The sequence below is a fragment of the Hordeum vulgare genome, chromosome 1H, assembly GCF_904849725.1.
Source record: "Hordeum vulgare subsp. vulgare chromosome 1H, MorexV3_pseudomolecules_assembly, whole genome shotgun sequence".
Lineage (NCBI taxonomy): Eukaryota > Viridiplantae > Streptophyta > Magnoliopsida > Poales > Poaceae > Hordeum > Hordeum vulgare.
Window position 1 is genome coordinate 59156518 of NC_058518.1, and position 21489 is coordinate 59178006.

Consider the following 21489-nt stretch of genomic DNA (forward strand, 5'->3'; position numbering starts at 1 on the left):
TAGTTATTTCGAGGTGCTAACCTCATCTAGTTTTCTTATACCGGTGCAATATCTCTCGTTCTAGCAATTGTTTCAACGGTGATTTCTTTGAGTGGGCCCATAACCCACAGGTTTTCCCAGGATATTGTCTCGCTCTTGTAATCATCCGGAGATCTTTAATTCTTTTCAACTATGACGTAAGTATGAATTTCACCAGTCATATCCCTTCTCCAAGATCTATTGGAATTTATTCTCTTCTTTGGCTCAACCTTTCATTCCTCATTATTCTGGAGTGTCTCAGTTAATTCTTGGTGGTGTTCTTCTCATCATTATCTTCTTTCAGGACCGAAGGAGTGTTTCTCTCAATCTTGGTTCATTCTCTTGGAGATTAATCATTTCAGCTTGGTGCCATCATCTTAATTCTTCCAATCATGTGTAATCCATTTTCTTGCTATCTGGTGCTTTTCTGAGTTGTTTTCATTCTCGATCCTCCGAAGGCCATCATTTTAGAAGATTCTTCGTTCTCAGCTTTCAGCTTTCATCCTCAAATCTTCTCAATTGTTGCCTATTCGTTCGTCTCTCGGTTATTCCGGTGCCTTGTTCTAGTTTTATTTCAGGTGGATCATGATCTCTTCATTCTCATGTATCTCCATTAATTCTTGGTATCCCCATTCAATTGTGAATTCTTACCGGTGCTTCCTTCGTTTATGCTTGATGTGGTGCATATCTCTCTCTCTCTTCAAGTTTCCTTCAAGAAGAATAAGTTGTATGCTAAATCCGTTGTTTGTCATCAATTAAACTTGATGAAGGACAAGCATAACATAATTCTTATTCTTGTTCGTAGTATTTTGAATTCTTCTTCCGGAGTGGCTCATGATATCAATTCTTTTCTCAAGCGCTTATCTTTCTTTTTCAGAGTTCCAAGTTCTTTTATGTATCTCTTTGTGAGGCTTCATCTAAATCTTGGCAAGGTCATAATCTTATTCTTTTCTACCTTGATATCTTTGCATCATTCATTCGTATACGGAGGTCCTTCTTGGTGGTTCATCAAGGTTTCAATCCATTCTCAAGTGTTCTTCAAGATTCTTGTTGGAGAACCTCAAGTATCCTTTCTCTTGCATTTATATGTGCAATTGTTCTTCCTTTATCCGTTGAGGTGGTATTATAGCATTCTTGTTAGTGTAGGAGCCTCGAAGAGATTTCCTTTCAAGAATGAGATAATTAAACCCACCAATTCTTTGATCATGAGATATTTCAACTCATGCTTTCTTCATTGAGCTATCTTGGTTAGGATGTCATCTAAAGCTTTTCCTATGGGTTGTTGCTATCATGGTGCTTGTCATTATTCCAAGTTCTCGATGTATCCTCTTGGTGTAAGATTTGTTCATATCTTGTTTCTCCCAATCTATCCTTGGTTCTTTTAGTGGTTGTTTGTCACCTCATATTTGTTGAGACGATTTTCATAATCCCACTACTATCTGGTTCTTTTCATTGTTGGTTTTCCAACTACTGTGTCAATTCTCTGTCCGGAGGCTCTTCAATTCTATCGTGATAGTAGTTGTCATTCTCTCTTCATTCTCTTCTTCCGTATGAGCTAGTTCCTATTCTATTGTTCCGGAGGCTTTGTGATATTGCTATTTTGGGTCAATCTTGTTGTTCTATCAAGATCATGGTGTTCCGTTGTTCTATTTACTTGTTTGTTGTGAATATTGTCTATTTCTACCATCTTATCGAATTTTTTGTCACATTTTCCTATCGAAGTGCTGCCGAAATTTTCCGTGAATTCTTGCTCGTCTCTCATATCAGTCCTCATCTCTTTGCAACCTTCAAGGATCGTTGGTTTAACTCGTTTGTCAAAGAAGCGACTAAATTTTTACCTCTTGCTTTCTCATCCTCTCCACCTTTCATTCTTGGATCTCGGGGCGAGATCCTCTTGTAGTGTAGGAGAGTTGTGACAGCCCGAGACCGACGTCCCAGAAGATTCCCCTTTCTTTCCGTTTTCGTCGTGTGCCTATTTTATTTTGTCGCGTCATCATCACATCATGCGCATCATCTGCATTGCATCGGCATCTCCGTTGCCGCCAGTTTTCAAAACTTGCATCCATTGTTAGTTGCCGGTTCACGTCGTTGTTCGTTCTGAGCCCGACCGCACACGCACGCGCCTGCGGCATCGTCGAAACCTTGTTTTAAAGTGTGCATAAAACTTTCTCCGATTGAGCTGGAACTTGGCGTGCGGTATAAATTTAGTGTATGTAGGCCGTCCGTCAAATTTCATCGCGATCGGAGCTCGTTTGTTACCCGTGTCGTTTATTATATAGCGGCACTATAGCCGGTCAACTGTCGGACGTTTCGGTATTTTAAACTCTGTCACCGGGTTGCCCGTTTTCCCTGTCATCTCCGCCTAGCGCCTCTGCACAGTGCACCGCCCCTACGCGCAACCTGGTCCGAAAACCTCTCGGTGCCTGAAACACACGGTTGTGACCGTTGTATCCGGTTCAACCCCGTAATACCGCAAACCATCATCAGTTTGTCCATTGGACTCCCTAACCTAGTTATTCTCGACCGTCTGATCTGCATCGGAGGGTCCTTATAGACTCTAGCCCAATTCAATAGCTATATATAAAATAGATCCAACCCTAAATTCTAGGAGAGCTGTCCCATCAGCCTCCGCCAGCCTCTTCCTCGTTTTCCAAATCCCACCAACTAGCACTGGATCCACGATGAGCCATCCAACCAGCCCACCTCCACATTTTGCTCTGGAAGCCATCCATCGCGCAGCTCCCGATCCACACCGAGACCGCCCGGGTCTCATTGTCACCGGCGACCTGGACCTCGCCGGCCACCGATGCAAGCCATCCCCGAAGTCCGGCGACCAGGCGCCATCCCCACGGCCATGCCCGAATCCCTCTCCGTTTTTTTCTGTCTTCCTTCCCCTATTTCTTCTCTGAACTCTCTCTCCCTCTGTTTGTTTCTTTCTTCAGGTCCCGCAGCTCGCAGCCACAGGAGCAGGGTCATGGCCGACCCAAAGCAGCACCACCACCCCCGCAGGTCGCCTCCCCCTTGTCGGTTGAAAAACCGAGCTTCGGCGACCTCCTCTCTCCAGATCCGGTCCTCCCCGTGCTCTTCTCCCTCGTCTCTTCTCGATCTCTCTTACCATAGCCTCGCCCTCCCTTCTATCTGCAGGTGCAGGAGATGCCCATCCATGGCTGACCGGGGCAAGACCAGGCGCCTCCATCCCGGGACCCCGTCCCTGCGTTCCCGACCAGGACGTACCGAACGCCGCCCTCCTTCCTGGCCTCCCGCGCCCGGCTCTGTATCGCCATGCATAAGGCCTGTGCATCCCCTGTTGTGAGCAGCCCGTTCGTGGCTGTAGATAATTTTGGCCAGATCTATTTTAGTTTCGAGAGGTTATATAGGGTGGGCACTAGAATTATTCACAACCATATAAGTACCCGAGTGGTTGTTATCCCACTCCATGTCCAGGAGGTCCTGGGTTCAATCCCTCGCGCCTCCACTATGTTTTCTTTGTTTTTTTAGCACGCGAGGTGTTAGATTTTCAGTGCCATCACCCCGATGGATTGATTATATTGGCCCAAACTTATCTATTGACAGCGTTCTATTGTACACTAGCTGGTTATCTAGGTGTGGGCTTATGTATGAGGTCTAAGGTTCAAATACTAGACTACACACTGTTTTTGCTGGGGATTTTATCAATTTTTTTTGTGTGCCCATGAGACACTGACCACTTGTCATTACCAGTAACTAGCCTAGTTGGTTAGCACTTTGGTTAGAATCTTGGAGGTCGAAGGATCAAATTCCCATGGCCTCTCTTTTATATTCATCTATGTATTTTGTTTTGCATGCATGTTGCATCCTTATTATGTTTTGTGTTGCCCGTATCTTTTATACCGTAACCCCGTTGGAGATGTGCCATATATGTAAATGGAGCAGAACGACGAGTATAATCACGTGAACCACTTTGTTTTTCCGTTTAACAAACCTCAAATGTGATTAGGACAAATCTGGACAGAATCGTTAATTAACATGTGGGGTCGTTTCGGAGATGCTATATGTCATTTCCGACCTCATTTAAAATGCCTAGATAGGTAGTTTATTTATGCTTCACCTCTTGCCATGTTTAAACACATTTAATATTTCCGTATAACTAATCGGGATAGAACTAAATAATTAACGTGGAGTTTCGTGAATATGCAACTCGTTGCATATTGAACTTCACTTAATGTGTAGTGTTTGATTGTGTGAATTGTCATGTCGTGACTTGCATATATTCAGCTGCTCATGCATCATTTGTGTCGTGCATCGTGTGGTGAATATCGTGTGTTGATTCTTGATTCCGGTTTTCCCCGTCTCGATAGAGTCCGCAAGCGTGTCGGATGTGAGGACCCGTTCGACTACGTCGGTTCATCTGCTTCACGGAAACATTCTTCTTCCAAGCGGGATCTCAGGCAAGATGACCATTTCCCCAGATACCATTACTATCATTGCCATGCTAGTTTTATCGCTTCTATCAATTATGTCTCGTTGCCTACCACATGTTAAATATCAGCCTCTCAACAATGCCATAAAAACCTTCAACCTGTTCAACCTAGCAAACCACTGATTGGCTATGTTACTGCTTGCTTAACCCTGTTGATAGCGTTGCTAGTTGCACGTGCAGATGCTTCCATGCGAAAGCATGGGTTCCTTGTTATATCACCATATTAATGCTATTTAATTTAATGGACATATATACTTGGTAAAAGGTGGAAGGCTCGGCCTTTCTAGCCTAGTGTTTTGTTCCACCTTTGCCCCCTTAGTTTTCGGCTACCGGTGTTATGTTCCATAAATGAGCGCTCCTAACACGATCGGGGTTGTTACGGGGACCCCCTGGATAATTCATTTTAGATTAAGACTGGTCTGGCAAGGCCCAACTTTGGTACTACATTTGCCTAAACACCTAATAAAATTGCATAGGGATTTTCCGGACCTCGAGGATAATTTAATCAACCCCCGGGCCAGTGCTCCTCATGAGTGTTGGTCCAAATATGCAGACTACCGGGCCACCGCGGGGCAACACGAGGTTTGGTTCTCCTAGTGTGACCCATCCGCCGTGTCCTGAGAATGAGGTACGCGACTCCTATCGGGATCGTCGACACGTCGGGCGGCCATGCTGGATTAGTTTTACCTTTGACGAAATATCTTGTGCATCGGGATTCCGGTGAAGCTTTGGGTAATCTCAGAGTTGAGGTTTTCCACTAGGGAATCCGACGGGATCGCGAGCTTCGTGATTGAGGATTTCTATGCAGCTTGTGGTAATTTGTGATGGACTAGTTGGAGCACCCCTGCAGGGTTAAATCTTTCGGAAAGCCGTGCCCGCGATTATGTGGCAACATGGAAGCTTTGTTTAACACTGGTTCTAGATAACTTGGAGTTAATTAATTAAAATATGCCAACAGTGTGCGTAACCGTGACTGTCTCTTTTTCGTGAGTTCCTTCTCCGATCGAGGACACGGTGGGGTTATGTCTGACGTAGGTAGGTGTTCAGGATCATTCATTTGATCATCAGTAGTTCACATCCGTTGTGCGTAGATCTTCCCCCTCTTGTTTCTTGTACTCGTAAGTTAGCCACCAAATATATGCTTAGCCGCTGCTACAACCTCACCACTTAACCATACCTCACCCATTAAGCTTTGCTAGTCTTGATACCTTTGGAAATGAGATTGGTGAGTCCCCTGTGGGTCACAGATTACTACAACACCAGTTGCAGGTACAGGTAAAGGGTACTCGATGTGAGCACGTTGATTGTTCATTTGGAGTTGCTTCTTCTTCTTCTTCTTCATCGATCTAGGATGGGTTCCAGGCCGGCAGCCTGGGATAGCAAGGATGGACGTCATTCTTATTTTCTCGTTTGTTTTCGTCCGTAGTCGGACCCTGCTCTTACTCTTGATGAATATGTAATGTACTATTGTGACTCTGATGTAGCTTGTGGCGAGTGTAAGCCAATTCTATATATATATCTCTTCTTTTCAGTACATGTACTTGTAACCATATCCATTCTTGCGACACGACGAGATGCGCTTCTATCCCTGACGAGGCCTTCGTGCCAAATTGAGGATAGGGTCGAATCTTGGGCGTGACACACACGTACAGCTCGACGATAATCTCGGCCTTCTTGATCTAGCAAGAGAGACGGAGAGGTAGATGAGTTCTCCGGCAGCGTGACGGCCCTCCGGAGGTTGGTGGTAATCTAATCTCAGTAGGGCTCCGCCCGAGCTCCGCAGAAACGCGATCTAGAGGAAAAACCGTGGAGGTATGTGGTCGGGCTGCCGTGGCAAAAGTTGTCTCAAATCAGCCCTGATAACTCCATATATATAGGAGGAGGGGAGGGGAGGCTTGCCTTGAGGCTCAAGGATCCCCAAGGGCTGCGCCACCAAGGGGAGGAGGAGTCCTCCTCCAATCCTAGTCCAACTAGGATTGGAAGGTGGAGTCCTTCTCTTCTTTCCCACCTTTCCTTTTTTTCACTTCTTTTGGTTTTTCTTTCTCTCTTGCGCAAGACAGCCTTGGGCTTACCCCACCTACTTGGTGCGCCACCCCCAAGGTCCTTGGGCCCTCCCGGGTGGGTGGTCCCCCCTTCCGGTGAAGATCCGGAACCCATTCGTCATTCCCGGTACATTACCGGTAATGCCCGAAAACCTTCCGGTAACCAAATGAAGTCATCCTATATATCAATCTTCATTTCCGGACCATTTCGGAAACCCTCGTGACGTCCGTGATATCATCCGGGACTCCGAACAACATTCGGTAACCAACCATATAACTCAAATACGGATAAAACAACGTCGAACCTTAAGTGTGCAGACCCTGCGGGCTCGAGAACTATGTAGACATGACCTGAGTGACTCCTCGGTCAATATCCAATAGCGGGACCTGGATGCCCATATTGGATCCTACATATTCTACGAAGATCTTATCGTTTGAACCTCAGTGCCAAGGATTCATATAATCCCATATGTCATTCCCTTTGCCCTTCAGTATGTTACTTGCCCGAGATTCGATCGTCAGTATCCGCATACCTATTTCAATCTCGTTTACCAGCAAGTCTCTTTACTCGTTCCGTAATACAAGATACCGCAACTTACACTAAGTCACATTGCTTGCAAGGCTTGCGTGTGATGTTGTATTACCGAGTGGGCCCCGAGATACCTCTCCATCATACGGAGTGACAAATCCCAGTCTCGATCCATACTAACTCAACGAACACGTTCGGAGATACCTGTAGAGCATCTATATAGTCACCCAGTTACGTTGCGACGTTTGATACACACAAAGCATTCCTCCGGTGTCAGTGAGTTATATGATCTCATGGTCATAGGAACAAATACTTGACACGCAGAAAACAGTAGCAACAAAATGACACGATCAACATGCTACGTCTATTAGTTCTAGTCCATCACATGATTCTCCTAATGATGTGATCCCGTTATCAAGTGACAACACTTGCCTATGGTCAGGAAACCTTGACCATCTTTGATCAATGAGCTAGTCAACTAGAGGCTTACTAGGGACAGTGTTTTGTCTATGTATCCACACATGCACTGTGTTTCCAATCAATACAATTATAGCATGGATAATAAACAATTATCATGAACAAAGAAATATAATAATAACTAATTTATTATTGCCTCTAGGGCATATTTCCAACAAGTATCGGGGGGTATTAGCCAGGAAGATTGAAAGTACAGTAACCCAACAACAGCACAAGTAGAACTTAAGTTTGCTATAGTACCTAAGGAAGTGGTGGTTTGCTTTCTTGTACTAATGTTATCACGAGTTTTTGTTTAAGTTTCGTGTTGTAAAGTTTTCAAATTTTGGGTGAAGTTCTTATGGACAAAAAGATAAAGAGTGGCAAGAGCTCAAGCTTTGGAATGCCCAAGGCACCCCAAGATATTCAAGGATGCCGTAAAAGCCTAAGCTTGGGGATGCCCCGGGAAGGCATCCCCTCTCTCGTCCTCAATCCATCGGTAATGTTACTTAGGGCTATATTTTTATTCACCACATGTTATGTGTTTTCTCTTGGAGCGTCTTGTATCGTAGGAGTCTTTTATTTTTTTGTGTCACAATCATCCTTGCTGCACACCTAGAGAGAGAGACATGTACACGCCTTGATTTTGTCGAGCTTCACTTATATCTTTTGGAAAACAATTCAGCTCACATGTGCTTCACTTATATCTTTTGAGCTAGATACTTTTACTCTATGTGCTTCACTTATATCTTTTAGAGCACAACGGTGCGTGTCTTGGTAGTTGATCTATGCTTTGAAAGTAGTCTCAAAAGGGGTAGTTATCCAAAGGGATACGAAAACTTCCTCCTTCATGTGCATTGAATAGTTGGAGAAGTTTAATTCATCTCAACTAGTTTTGAGTTGTGGTTATGGTAATATTGAAAGTCATGCTAGTAAGGTGTTGTGGATCTAGAAATACTTGTGTTGAACTTAGTGATTCCCGTAGCATGCATGTATGGTGAACCGCTGTGTGATGAAATCTGAGCATGATTAGTATATTGATTGTCATCCTCTGCGTGGCGGTCGGGATCGCGCGATGGTTTATACCTACCAACCCTTCCCCTAGGACAATGCGTTGAATGCTTTGATATGATTACTAATAAAACTTTTGCAACAGGTATATGACTTCTTCATGACTAATGTTGAGTCCATGGTTTAGATGCACTTTCACCTTCCACCATCACTATCTTCTTAGTGCCGTGCAACTTTCGCCGGTGCACAAAACCCACCATTAGCCTCCCTCATAACAGCCACCATACCTACCTACTATGGCTTTTTCGAAGTCATTCCGAGATATATTGCCATGCAACTACCACCATGACATGTGCCACCACGTCTAATTGCCTTTGCATGATCGTAAGATAGCTAGCATGATGTTTCCGTTGATGTCTATGCCATGCTAGATCGTTGCCACAGTACACTACCGAAGGCATTCCATATAGAGTTATAATTGCTCTAAGTTTTGAGTTGAAAGTGTGATGATCATCATTATTGGAGCATTGTCCCATGTGAGGAAATAAAAGAGGCCAAAGAAGCCCATAAAAAAGAGGCCAAAGAGCCTACCAAAAGAATAATAAAAAAAGAGAAAAAGAGAGAAGGGACAATGCTACCACTTTTTCCACACTTGTGCATTTTGAGCACCATGATCTTCATGATTGAGAGTCTCTCGTTTTGTCACCACCATATAGCTATGGGGAAATTCTCATTATATAACTTGGCTTGTATATTCCAATGATAGGCTTCCTCAAAATTGCCTTAGGTCTTCGTGAGCAAGCAAGTTGGATGCACACCCACTAGTTTTCTTTAAGAGCTTTCACTTACTTGTAGCTCTAGTGCATCATTTGTATGGCAGTCCCTACTCACTCACATTGATATCTATTGATGAGCATCTCCACAACTCATTGATATGCCTAGTTAATGTGACTATCTTCTCCTTTTTGTCTTGCAACCTCCACCATACTCCACACCATATATAGTGCTATAACCATGGCTCACGCTCATGTATTGCGTGAGAGTTGAAAATGTTTGAGAAAGTAAAGGTGTGAAACAATTACTTGGCCAATACCGGGGTTGTGCATGATAGAGCATAGCCAGACTATATGCTTTTGTAGGGATAACTTTCTTTTGGCCTTGCTATTTTGAAAGTTCATGATTACTTTGCTAGTTTGCTTGAATTACTATTGTTTCCACGTCAATAGCAAACTATTGTTTTGAATCTAATGGCTCTGAACATTCACGTCACATAAGAGGAATTACAAACGACACCTATGCTAGGTAGCATGAAAACATCAAAAATTCATTCTTATCACTTCCCTACTCGAGGACGAGCAGGAGTTAAGCTTGGGGATGCTTGATACGTCTCAAACGTATCTATAAACTTTTATGGTTTCACGTTGTTATCTTGTCTTCTTTGTATGTTTTATGTACCTTTTTTATATCTTTTTGGGGACTAACTTATTGATTAAGTGCCAAGTGCGAGTTCCTGTTTTTCCGTGTTTTTGACTCTTTTCAGATCTGATTTTGGAACAGAGTCCAAACGGAATAAAATCCCCGAAATGATTTTTTCCTGAACGAAAGAAGACCAGGGAACCTTTGGGCCAGGCCAGGTGGGCCCCAGGGAGCCCACAAGGGCCCACTCCACCACCAGGGGGCGGCGGCGGTGGGCAAGCTTGTGGCTTCCCTGGCCGCCTCCTGACCTAGGTTTTGCACCTATATATTCCCAAATATTCCGCAAAAAATGAAGGGAGCCTCGAAAATACTTTTCCGCCGCCGCAAGCTTCCGTTTCTGCGAGATCTCATCTGGAGACCCTTCCCGGCGCCATGCAGGAGGGGACTTTGGAGGTGGAGGGCTTCTTCTTCATCATCATCGCCCCTCCAATGACTCGTGAGTAGTTCACTTCAGACCTACGGGTCCGTAGTTAGTAGGTAGATGGCTTCTTCTCTCTCTTGGATCTTCAATACAAAGTTCTCCATGATCTTCATGGAGATCTATCCGATGTAATCTTCTTTGGGGGTGTGTTTGCCGAGATCCGATGAATTGTGGACTTGTGATCAGATTATCTATGATATATATTTGATTCTTTGCTGATTTCTTATATGCATGATTTGATATCCTTGTAAGTCTCTCCGTGTCTTGGGTTTTATTTGGCCAACTAGATCTATGATTCTTGCAATGGGAGAAGTGCTTGGTTTTGGGTTCTGCCATGTGGTGACCTTTCCCAGTGACAGTAGGGGCAGAAAGGCACACATCAAGCAGTTGCATTCAAGGGTAAAGAGATGGGGTTTTTATCATTGGTTTGAGATTATCCCTCTACATCATGTCATCTTGCTTAAGGCGTTACTCTGTTCCTATGGACTTAATACACTAGATGCATGCTGGATAGCGGTCGACATGTGGAGTAATAGTAGTAGATGCAGAAAGTATCGGTCTACTTGTTTCGGACGTGATGCCTATCGAAATAATCATTTCATAGATATCATCACGACTCTGCACAGTTCTATCAATTGCTCGGCAGTAATTTGTTCACCCACCGTCTACTTGCTTTCATGAGAGAAGCCACTAGTAAACACTACGGCCCCCGGGTCTATTCACATCCATCGTTTACAACTCCGCTTTTACTTTGCTTTGTTACTTTGTTTCTTTCAGTTCTCACTTGGCAAACAATCTATAAGGGATTGACAACCCCTTCATAGCGTTGGGTGCAAGCTTTTTTGTTTGTGCAGGTTAGTGAGATACTCTTCCGCCGGATTGATACCTTGGTTCTCAAACTGAGGGAAATACTTACTGTCGCTGTGCTACATCACCCTTTCCGCTTCGAGGGAATACCAACGTGCCGTAGTAGGAGTATTTCTGGCACAATTGCCAGGGGTACACAGCAAACATCATAGGTGCAGTTCAAATTTAACCCGCTTCCATCTGTATCGACATAAATTTGTCTTTTTCACGAGAGGTGGACAAAAGCTTTTAACACCCAACCATTTTTTCAATTGTACATTCACTATGTCCTAGTATTTTAGAAAAATTATTTGATACAATTTTGAAAAAAATATATGGTAGGTCATTCACAAACAAACTAATTTTGGGCACTTGAAAATTGGAGAATGATTTTTTACATACAAGGAAAATGAAAACTTCCTTAATCAACATTGTTTGCCATTCGAGTATGCACCCTTGTGCATAATATTAGATCATTTCAACAAACAATGTCATTAATGTCGCCATAAGATTGATCATTTGGCTTGAGAACCATGAACCTTCACACATAATAGCCCATTTCTGAGAACACTTTCTAAATATAATTTCCATATTACAAGTTTATTATTTTTCCTGCTAAAGTTTTCACATATAATGACACAATGCAATGGTTTTTCCATTTTTTTGATTTTTTCATGGCCATTTCAAAATGCGGTCAAAACAGTGGGTATGACCATTCCTACCTAGTGGTCGAATCTTGGATATATTTCGGTGTTTCTCTGATGAAATAGATACTTGTGTACCTACAAATGATTTTTGGGAAAACTAAATAGCAAACTCTGATGTAGCTGTAGTTCAAATATGACCCGCTTCCAAGAGAACCGGCGAAAAAATGTCTTTTTCACGAGAAGTGGATCAAAGCTTTTGACACCCAAACATTTGGTCAATTGTACATTAAATATGGCCTAGTATTTTAGGAAAATAATTTGGTCCAATTTTAACACAAAGATATGGTAGGCCCTTCACAAAAAAACTCTTTTTGGGTACTCGGAAAATAGAAAATGAAAACTTCCTTAGGCAACATTGTTTTCCATTCCAATACGCACCCTTGTTCACAATATGAGATCATTTGAACAAACTATGTCATGAATGTGGCCATAAGTTTGATCATTTGGCTTGAAAGCCACGAATCTTCACACATGATAGCTCATTTCTAAGAACACCTTTTAAAAATAATTGACGTATTACAAGTTTGTTATTTTTTCTGGTAACTTTGGCACATATAATGAAACAATGCAATGGTTTTCCAATTTATAGATTTTTTTTCAATTTTTCATGCCCATTTCAAAATGCGATCAAAAAGGTGGGTATGCCCGTTCCTAACTAGTTGTTGAAGCAAAAAGGTGGGCCAACCCCACTCTAGCTAATGATACGTCCATTTTGCATCATGCTTTTATGTTGATATTTATCGCTTTATGGGCTGTTATTACACGTCACGGTACATTACTTATGACTTTTCACTATTATTTTTTAAGGTTTACATGAAGAGGGAGAATGCGGGCAGCTGGAATTCTGATGTGAAAAAGGAGGAAGTTTGAGATACCTATTCTGCGCAGCTCCAAAAGCCGTGAAAATCAACGAGGAATTATTTTGGATTTTATAAAAAATACTAGGTGGAAGAAGTACCAGAGGGGAGCCACCAGGAGGCCACAAGCCTGCCAGGTGCGGCCTACCCCCCTCGTCGTGCCTAGGTGGCTTGTGGGCCCCCTGTTGCCCCTCTGGCTCCCATCTTTTGCTATAAGGAGGGTTTCGATCCATAAAAAATCAAGAGGAGGCTTTCGGGAGGAATCGCCGCCGCCACGAGGCGGAACTTGAGCAGAACTAACCTAGAGCTCCGGCAGGGCCGTCCTGCCGGGGAAACTTCCCTCCCGGAGGGGGAAACGTCGTCATCGTCATCACGAACACTCCTCTCATCGGAGGGGAATCATCACCATCAACATCTTCATCAGCACTATCTCATCTCCAAACCCTAGTTCATCCCTTGTAACCAATCTCCGTCTCGCGACTCCGATTGGTACTTGTAAGGTTGCTAGTAGTGTTAATTACTCTTTGTAGTTGATGCTAGTTGGATTACTCGGTGGAAGATTATATGTTCAGATCCTTGATGATATTCAATACCTCTCTAGTCATGAACATAATTATGCTTTCTGAGTACTCACTTTTGTTCCTGAGGACATGGAATAAGTCTTGTTATAAGTAGTCATGTGAATTTGGTATTCGTTCGATATTTTGATGCGATGTATGTTGTCTTTCCTCTAGTGGTGTTATGTGAATGTCGACTACATGGCACTTCACCATTATTTGGGCCTAGAGGAAGGCATTGGGAAGTAATAAGTAGATGATGGGATGCTAGAGTGCAGAAGCTTAAACCCTAGTTTATGCGTTGCTTCGTAAGGGGCTGATTTGGATCCACTAGTTTAATGCTATGGTTAGACTTTGTCTTAATTCTTCTTTCGTAGTTGCGGATGCTTGCGAGAGGTGTTAATCATAAGTGGGATGTTTTTCCAAGTAAGGTCAGCACCCAAGCACCGGTCCACCCACATATCAAATTATCAAAGTAGCGAATGCGAATCATATGAACATGATGAGAACTAGCTTGACATAAATTCCCATGTGTCCTCGGGGGCGCTTCACCTTCTATAAGAGTTTGTCCATGGTTGTCCCTTGCTACAAAAGGGATAGGTCCATCTTGATGCACCTTTGTTACTTTCTACTTGCTACGAATCATCTTATCACACAACTATCTGTTACCGATAATTTCAGTGCTTACACAGAATACCTTGCTGAAAACCACTTGTCAGATCCTTCTTCTCCTCGTTGGGTTCGACACACTTACTTATCGAAAGGACTATGATAGATCCCCTACACTTGTGGGTCATCAAGACTCTTTTTTGGAGCTGTTTCCGGCGAGTGAAGCGCCTTTGGTAAGTGGAATTTGGTAAGGAAACATTTATATAGTGTGCTGAAATTTATTGTCACTTGTCACTATGGAAACTAATCCTTTGAGGAGCTTGTTCGAGGTATCTTCACCTCGAACGGAAGCACAAGGAGTTGCTCCTCAACCTGCTGCACCTACTGAAAATATATGTTATGAAATTCCTTCGGGTATGCTAGAGAAACTGTTGGCTAATCCTTTTACAGGAGATGGAACATCACATCCCCACTTGCATCTAATATATGTAGATGAAGTTTGTGGTTTATTTAAGCTTGCAGGTTTGCCCGAGGATGAGGTCAAGAAGAAGGTCTTTCCCTTATCTTTCAGGGATAAAGCATTGACATGGTATAGGCTATGTGATGATATTGGATCATGGAACTACAACTGACTGAAATTGGAATTTCATCAAAAGTTTTATCCAATGCATTTGGTACATCGTGATCGGAAATATATCTATAATTTTTGGCCTCCTGATAGAGAAAGTATCGCTCAAGCTTGGGGAGGCTTAAGTCAATGTTATATTCATGCCCAACCATGAGCTCTCGAGAGAAATTATCATTCATAACTTTTATGATCAGCTTTCTCATGACAATCGTACCATGCTTGACACTTCGTGTACCGGTTCTTTTATGAAGAGGGATATTGACTTCAAATGGAATTTATTGGAAAGAACTAAACGCAACTCTGAAGATTGGGAGTTTGATGAAGCTAAGGAGTCAGGTATGAATCTCAAGTTTGATTGCGTTAAATCCTTTGTCGAAATGAATACTTTTTGTGATTTAGTGCTAAACATGGACTTGACTCTGAGATAGTAGCTTCATTATGTGAATCATTTGCTGCTCATATTAACTCCCTAAAGAGAAGTGGTTTAAATATCATCCTCCCTTAGAAGTCAATGTAGTTAAACCCAACCCAGTTGAAGAGAAAGTCATTGCTTATAATGACCCTATTGTTCCTAGTGCTTACATTGAGAAACCACCTTTCCCTGTTAGGATAAAGGATCATTCTAAAGCTTGAACTGTGATATGTAGGGGCTACATTAGAACACCTACACCCTCTGAGCAAATTAGAGTTGAACCTAGCATTGTTATTATCAAAGTTCTCCTGTCCGACAATGTTGATCGCCATGATATTCACTTCTGTGAAGATGCTGCTAGAATTGCTAAACCCCATGCTAGCGACAAACATATAGTAGTCATGTGAATCTGGTATTCGTTCGATATTTTGATGCATTGTATGTTGTCTTTCCTCTAGTGGTGTTATGTGAATGTCGACTACATAACACTTCACCATTATTTGGGCCTAGAGGAAGGCATTGGGAAGTAATAAGTAGATGATGGGTTGCTAGAGTGACAGAAGCTTAAACCCTAGTTTATGCGTTGCTTCGTAAGGGGCTCATTTGGATCCACTAGTTTAATGGTATGGTTATACTTAGTCTTAGTTCTTCTTTCGTAGTTGCGGATGCTTGCGATAGGGGTTAATCATAAGTAGGATGTTTGTCCCAGTAAGGACAGCACCCAAGCACCGGTCCACCCACATATCAAACTATCAAAGTAGCGAACGTGAATCATATGAACATGATGAAAACTAGCTTGACAGAAATTCCCATGTGTCCTCGCGAGCGCTTTACCTCATATAAGAGTTTGTCCAGGCTTGTCCCTTGCTACAAAAGGGATTGGGCCATCTTGCTGCACCATTGTTACTATTGTTACTTGCTACTCGCTACGAATTATCTTGTCACACAACTATATGTTACTGATAATTTCAGTGCGTGCAGAGAATACCTTGCTGAAAACCACTTGTCAGTTCCTTCTGCTCCTTGTTAGGTTCGACACTCTTACTTATCGAAAGGACTACGATAGATCCCCTACACTTGTGGGTCATCAAGTACCAGTAAAGCATATATCAAGATGATGTATATCAAATATACTTCTGTTGACTTTGCCAGCCTTTTTATCTACCAAGTATCTAGGGTAGCTCCGCCTCAGTGATCGTTCCCCTCATAACAGAAGCACTTAGTCTCGGGTTTGGGTTTCAATCTTGGGTTTGTTCATTGGAGCAGCAATTGGTTTGCCGTTTCATCAAGTATCCCTTCTAACCCTTGCCCTACTTGAAACTAGTGGTTTTACTAACCATCAAGAATTGATGCTCCTTCTTGATATCTACTTTCGTAGTGTCAAACACTGTGAATCGCTTCAAGTATCATCATATCCTTGATATGTTTATAGTTCATCACGAAGCTCTAGCAGCTTAGTAGCAGTGACTCTGGAGAACCATCACTATCTCATCTCGAAGATTAACTCCCACTTGATTCAAGCGATTGTTGTACTCACACAATCTGAGAACATGCTCAATGATTGAGCTTTTCTCCTTTACTTTGTAGACAAAGAATCTTGTCGGAGGTCTCACAATCTCAATTTCATCTCCTAGAACATTTCTTATCTTCCCCGACGTTTCAAAACGTCTTCGGCGCCTTGCTTCTAAGCCATCAAGTATTACGCACTGAACTATCAGGTAGTCATAAAAAATGTGTATGTCAGATGTTCGCAACATCCACAGACGACGCTCGAGGTGCACCACACCGAGTGGTGCATTAAGGACATAATCCTTCTACGCAACAATTAGGACAATCCTCAGTTTTACGGACTCAGTCCGCAAAGTTGCTACTATCAACTTTCAAGTAAATTTTCTCTAGCAACATAGAAAAATAGTAGAGCTATAGCGCAAGCTACATCATAATTCGCAAAGACCATTAGACTATGTTCATGATAATTAGTTCAATTAATCATATTACTTAAGAACTCCCAATCAAATTCCAGTCCCATTACTCGTCCCGTGACTTACACTTAGTCACATTGCTTGCAAGGCTTGTGTGTGATGTTGTATTACCGAGTGGGCCTTGAGATACCTCTCTGTCACACGGAGTGACAAATTCCAGTCTTGATCCATACTAACTCAACGGACACCTTCGAAGATACATGTAGAGCACCTTTATAGTCACCCAGTTACGTTTTGACGTTTGATACACACAAGGTATTCCTCAGGTGCCAGTGAGTTATATGATCTCATGGTCATAGGAATAAATACTTGACACGCAGAAAACAATAGCAATAAAATGACACGATCAATATGCTACGTATATAATTTGGGTCTTGTCCATCACATGATTCTCCTAACGATTTGATCCCGTTATCAAGTGACAACACTTGCCTATGGCCAGGAAACCTTGACCATCTTTGATCAACGAACTAGTCAACTAGAGGCTCAATAGGGACAGTGTGTTGTCTATGTATCCACACATGTATTTGAGTTTCCAATCAATACAATTCTAGCATGGATAATAAATGATTATTATGAACAAGGAATTATAATAATAACTAATTTATTATTGCCTCTAGGGCATATTTCCAACAGTTTCCTCTTTGTCGCAAAGGGAGGCGGGGGCATACAGGGGTTCCAAAGGTTTCCCTTTTCGTGCGACGAAGCCGTCGCCGCCTGCCAGTAGGGAAAACATCATCCTCGGGCCCATCCCTGTTGCGCGGGCACTTACTTTACACGCGAAGACCACCTTTGGGCAGGGGCGCATGTTCCCCTATTCCCCTCCAAAATTGGCCGTTGTGCGATCCCTTCCCGCCGAACAATGAGGCAAGAGGACCCGGGCATCCACTATAAATAGAGAGGGTAGGATACTTGAGTAAGGGGAGTTCATTCCGACCAAAGGGCAACACACCAAGCCACTTGGCCTCCGTAGGCTCAAGAGCACTGTAGTAGTCCATCCACCCACCTCCGAGAGAGGCAATCCACCAAAAGCAGGAGTATGGTTTTACGCTTCGCATCGGCCCAAACCTGGGTAAACTGTTGTGTTCTGTGCTGACCCCATCATCGAGTGAGTCCTTCGTCGTTTCCATCGAGTAGCAGGCTAGGTGAGGCTAAGCAGGGAGAGATAGTCGTACACGCCCGTGTGTTCGAATACTTAGGGTTTTGCGGAGACCAAAATCCGACAACATTGTTTGCAAGGCTTGTTTGTGATGTTGTATTACCGAGTGGGCCCTGAGATACCTCTCCTACACACGGAGTGTCAAATCCCAGTCTTGGTCCATGCTAACTGAACGGGCATCTTCGGAGATGCCTATAGAGTACCTTTATAGTCACCCAGTAACGTTGCGATGTTTGATACACACAACGCATTCCTCCGGTATCAGTGAGTTACATGATCTCAAGGTCATAGTAATGTATACTTGACATGCAGAAAACAATAGCAACAAAATGACACTATCATATGCTACGTTTATAGTTTGGGTCTTGTCCACCACATCATTCTCCTAATGATGTGATCCTGTCATCAAGTGACAACACTTGTATATAGGTAGGAAACCTTAAACATCCTTAACCAACAGGCTAGTCAACTAGAGGCTCACTAGGGAGATTGTTTTGTCTATATAACCACACATGCATTTATGTTTCCATTCCAATACAATTATACCATGGATAATAAACGATTATCTTGAAACAGGAAATATAATAATAACGATTTCACTATTGCCTCGAGGGCATATTTCCAACAGGGAAATCCTCTTACTCGAGGGCTTAGCTGCGAACATGTTTCGCCTAAGTTAGAAAACCCTTCCGAGTGAATAACAAACTATTCACTCGGATGCTTAGCTGCGAACTAGTCTTCACCTAAGTATAGAAATCACTCCGAGTGAAGAGAGATCCTCTCACTCGGGGGCTTAGCTGCGAACATGTTTTGCCTATGTTAAAACTCCTTCCGAGCGATTAAGAACGTACTCAGTCGGATGCTTAGCTGCGAACAAGTCTTCGCCTAAGTAAAACATATATTTCGAGTGAAGGACAACCCTTTCACTCGGGGGCTTAGCGGCGAGCAAGTCGCCTAAGTTAAAAAACTTTTCCGAATGAACAGCAACCTATTCACTCGAGAACATTCAAAAATAAAGCAAATCTAAAATGCAGATAAATTAAAAAGAATCCGGCACGGATCAAAGTCATCCATGCAGATGGAAAGTACTCGGGCTCCACACCCGAACGAAGTTTTAATGGTACAAAAACACTCAGCATACCGAGGCGAATTAAAGTTTCTGCAGTAACCATAGCTTCATCTCAAGGCTCCCCAAAACTATCCGGCTCGACGAAGGTGTCAAGATCTATTACATCTGCAATGCGAGTCGTTGCGCTGATGAAGGTCTCCATAAAATTTTCAAACTGGAGCTTCTTCGTATTTTCCACCTGGAGTGCCTTCAGCTTGTCTTCTCTTGCTTCCTTACAATGGACTCTGACGAGTGAAAGGGTCACATCGGCCCCGCACCGCGCAACAGACTTCTTCCATGCTTGCACTCTTGTCGGGGATCTGACCCAGGCGGGTCATCACAGCTTCCAGATAAGTCTGGAAGGTATTTCAGGCCACAACTCCTTGTCAATCTTCCCCACGGCAGCTCGCAGTTGGGCAATGTACCCCTGAACCTTCATGAGGCGAGTGTTGAGACGGAACATGTCTACGGCCATAGCGTCTGGAACGGGCGACTTGATGGGATCCAGATACGGCCGCACCTTGAAAGTCTCCTTCTCGAAGTCCGGGCAGAATTCTGTGCGAGGGGAAAAGTGAAAAATCTGTCAAAATCATTCGGTAAAGTTCGCAAATATTCACTCGGTGAAGGAAGCATACCAATAAGCATCGCAAGCATCTTGGTCAGGAAGTCCTTCACAAACTTTTCCAGGGCGTTTCCCCTCTTCGCGATTTGGTCGAGCTTCTTCCTCCACTCAAGTCGTTCTTTCTTTAACTTCGTGTTTTCGTCTTCCAACTTACCAACGTCTGACAGCATCTTCTCACGAGCCTTGGACCTTTCCTTAAGCTCTGCAAGGACCTTGTCCTTGTCTTCAAGTGTCTTCTTCAAGGCTTCAAAGTCATTGGTCTTCACAGCCAAATCCAGTTGAAGCTCGTTCTTTTCTGACTCCACCTTTGTGTACTTAGATCCAATTTCACAGGATTTCTGAGAAACATCAAGGAAATAATTCAGTCGACACTAGTATTTTTTCCGCTTCCGAGTGGATAAATTCAGTTCATTTGACCACGTAGCGGCACGCCGCACCCACCCAAGTTCTTAAGACTAATGCCCTCATAAACGATCGACATTAGTCTCGGGGAGTACACCTAGTGGGTGCACTAAGCGTGCCCCCACTGGATATGAAACCAGTCGACCAGGTCCGTCCTGGCCGAGTCACGACAAAGAAACAGAGAGTGTTTTCCAATTGGACCCCTGCCGAGGCAAGCACTCGACAGCGGTCTCAGGGACTACATCTACTGTGTGCACTCAGCATGCCCCCATTGGATACAAAGCCACCTGACCAGGTCCGGCCTGGCCGAGTCAAAAAAAAGAGAATAACTTTCCAGATCAGACCCCTGCCGATGCAAGCGTTCGACTGCGGTCTCGGGGACTACACCCAGTGGGTTCACTCAGCGTGCCCCCACTGGAATAAAGATAAACTACCATGCGGCATACCCCCACTGGGTGTAAAAGAAAGATTGGCAAGACTCAATCAGAAAACAAGATTGACAAGATTCAATCGGAAAATAACTTACAATGGCACTTACTCGGATGTTCTCTTGAAGCACCGAGCCGGCATCATATGCCAACTTACTAGCCTTGTACGCCTCTTTGGTCCGCTGCATCATCAGTCCGCCTTGGATCATAGCCTCTTTCGCGGCTCTAGTCTGATCCTCCGGAACATGTTGTATAGAATATGCAAGTGTCGAAGGAGTCGGTATTGCAGCAGTGATAACGCGGTTACCATAGGAGGTGCAGTTGGCACAGTTGTCACGAGAGTCGATCCAGTCGGAGGAGCTGTAAGTAGAGCAGTAGAACTGGCTAGAGGAACACTCGACATAGGCTCTATAGGCGTGCCCTGAGTCTGTTCTGCAGCCGTACGCTGCGTTTCTTGTTCATCATCCAAGAGAATGACATCTGAGGCTGTCAATCGATAGTGTCGGTCGGTTCAGTCGACGGATTCAGTCTAGAAAACAGATGAAAACAAATACTTATCACACCTGGTTGGGGAGCAGGCATGTCCGCAATGTATAAGTCCATGGGATCTTCTTTCGCTCCAACAGGCGTCGTCACAGAGGTAGCGGATCTGGCAGGAAAATTTCACTCGGTCGTCAGAGATATAGAAAGTCACAACGACAAAACAAAGAACGCGATGAATACTCACATTGAAGCAACTGACATGGCAATCCTCATATGGGGC